The sequence below is a fragment of the Sphaerodactylus townsendi genome, linkage group LG04 (assembly GCF_021028975.2).
Source record: "Sphaerodactylus townsendi isolate TG3544 linkage group LG04, MPM_Stown_v2.3, whole genome shotgun sequence".
Classification (NCBI taxonomy): Eukaryota; Metazoa; Chordata; class Lepidosauria; order Squamata; family Sphaerodactylidae; genus Sphaerodactylus; species Sphaerodactylus townsendi.
The window spans coordinates 151,482,341-151,485,367 of record NC_059428.1 but is presented as its reverse complement, the minus strand read 5'-3'; positions in this window follow the sequence as shown (position 1 = coordinate 151,485,367).

Genomic DNA, 3,027 nt, shown 5'->3' with positions numbered 1-3,027 from the left:
GAATGCTTTCCGGCTGTTCTTTTCTTTGTCTGATGGGTCTCGTAGGTATGTCCACATGGCCAGTTTACTCATTCACTCTCTCTTCCCTCAAAAATTCACCGTTCCCTCCACAGCAGAGCAAATTAAAAGTATTTAGGTCGGTTGTGGTGGGTTTTCCGGGCTGTGTGGCCGTGGTCTGGTAGGTCTTGTTCCTAACGTTTTGCCTGCATCTGTGGCTGACATCTTCAGAGGTGTATCACAGAGGGAAGTCTGTTACACACACTGTGTCATTTAGGTTCCCAGACTCCTCTAGGGCCCCTTCCCCACATGCAGAATAATGCACTTTCAATCCACTTTGCATTTGTGCGGAATTTGCAAACAAAAGTGGATTGGAAGTGCATTATCCTGCATGTGTGGAAGGGGCTTAGTAGATGAAGACATGGTAGCATTATCAGTTGAACGCCAAAGTAAGCTGTCTGTTTTATCATAATGACATGCTACAGTTCAGCAGTTCTGGCCTGTCCACCTGCACTCTCACCTGGCCTCAATCTGAGAGCTGGGATTCCCAGTGACTGCAGTTCCCAGATGTACAGATCCTAAGCTAATTTCTACTCCCTCTCCTGCTGCAGGTGGGGGAGGAGCACGACTCCATTCAGGGCTCCTCAACATGGTGCCCGCCAAGTGTTTTTAGGAAGGGATGAGGAGGCCAGGGAGGCCTTTTGTTCAGCAAGTCTTCTGATTGGCTACTGCAGATTTGACTGGCCAAGCAGATTTTTCAAATGTTGCTTTGGCAGCGGCTGCCAGGACAGCACAAGGATCTGCACCGTGTGACTGGAGTTAACCTGTCGCCATCGTTTTTGTGGCTAGCTCCACATCCCATGGCAGACCTTTTTTTGCTGCACGTGCCATGCCATGACAGAATTCCAAGTGTGCCTGCAGGCTCAAAAAGTTTGGGGACCCCTGACCCAGTTACTAAGCAATGACTTCAAAAGTTACATCTCAGTAGCGAATGAGTTGTACACCAACCAGAAGCCAGCGTATCATCTTGACCTGCGGACGTTCACCTCCAGCACATGAACGTGAAGAGTACTAAGAAGTAAATACCTGCTATTGAAGCGGGGGGAGAAGGGGGTGAAAGGTTTGGTTCCCCCGGACAGCCACAGTGACCCACTTCTGCCAGCGTGGTATAGTGGTTAAGATCAGGTGAACTCTTATCTGGAGAACCAGGTTTGATTCCCCACTCCTCCACCTGAGTGGCGGAGGTTTATCTGGTGAGCCAGATGTGTTTCCACACTCCTACATTCATGCTGAGTGACCTTGGGCTAGTCACAGTTCTTGGGAACTCTCTCAGCCCCACCCACCTCACAAGGTGTCTGTTGTGGGGAGAGGAAGGGAAAGGAGTTTGTAAGCCACCTTTCTCTTCCGTAAAGTGGGGTATAAATACAAACTCTTCTTCTCTTGCCTCATGCCCGTCCACAGCCGAGACTAGTAGGGAAGAGGGAATCAGAGCAAGTTTTCTGCACTGGGCGGGGGGGTGGTCTATGCCAACAAGCTGCATGTACATGTGAAAAGAAACAGCTTCTTTGCAAGGTTAGGGCTGCCAGAAGGCACACCCTCATGCCTGCTGCTCATCTGATGGGAGAAACTGTGACCTGTGTGTGCCTGCGCAGAGGACCATGAAGAAGAAACTGGCTTTCCGCTTTACAAGTTGTACCTTTCCCCCGTGTGGTAGTAAAGCAGCCTTTTTTCCTCTGCCAAATGCTGAAGGTTATGCTGGATTTGATGCTGACCCTCTCGTGGCCTAAATATATCACAGTAGGGCAAAGAAACTGTGGTGGGTGGAGGGGGGGGCTCTAATTCTCTCTCTCCCCTTCTACCCACTCCACCTAAGCAGTGAGGGGGAAGTAGCGTATTCAGGGCAGAGGCTGCTGCTTCCGCCACACCAGCAAACCTCAGGCACGTTGCTACAGGCAACAGAACCGGCAGCAAGAGGGTTGGTTTTTCTCCCCCTGGCTGTTCTCGCCTTGGAGGGAGCATCCTCCCGTGCTAAGCTGCAAAAAAACGGTACCTTGGGGCAGGAACCCTGCTGGCTTTTGTTGTTGTTTCTCCACGACAAAGACATGCAAATCCATCACGATACAGCTCTTGAGACAGTCTAAGCTCTGTGGCAACCTAATGATTAAGCTGCGGCAGAATACCAGGAAGACGCCTTTGCAGGAAATACGGTAGCAGCCCAGGATGGCTGAACGGCCCAGTGGCCTTTTAACTGGGGGTGTAATTCTCAGAAAAAAGCAGTGGAATGGGTCGACCTGTTTCTGAATTGTACCACAACAGCCTTGCATGCTTCTTCCCGCTATCACATCCTTGAACCTAGAAACCTAGCTGCTTAGGGAAAAGGCTAGACTGAAATCCTTCCCTCCCCTTACTGGTAGGATACTCCAAAAGCAGGTATTTCGTTTTACATGCCTTTTGAGGGAGGAGCGCTGGGTGGAAATACAGAGATTAGCATTTAGCATTATGGCTGTGCTCTGATTCTGAAAAAAGCCACCGCCTCTTCAAATGTTACCTGAAACGGAACATTCCACAAAGTGCAGTTTTCCCCTGATGCACAGAAAAAGGCAGAAATATTCCCGTTATGTTGCACTTCAAAAATGTTCAGGACTTTAATTTGGGATCTGGACTTTGCTTATTTGGGAAACACCCTGCCTTTCCTTTCAAACATACTTGAGGGGGCCTGCAACAAACATAGTGTGTTAAAACAAGGCAGCAGGGCAGTCGAAACGATTAAAAACATATCGCGAGGCAGAACAAATCCATCAACTAACACCGGTAATCAACACACAACGTGCAATTGATTACTTCGTTTCCAAAGGCCCTCTGGAAATAAGTGAGCGTTCTGCAGTCCTGGGAAACATTAAGCCAGCTGCACAGCCAGCCAACATTTTGGAAGTGAAAACAGGGACATAATTGTGACAGTTCCAATTCTCAAAGGATTGTGGGCCACACACATGCAGAAGGCAGGCTGATTCTGAGGGCTGGGTTCCTTAA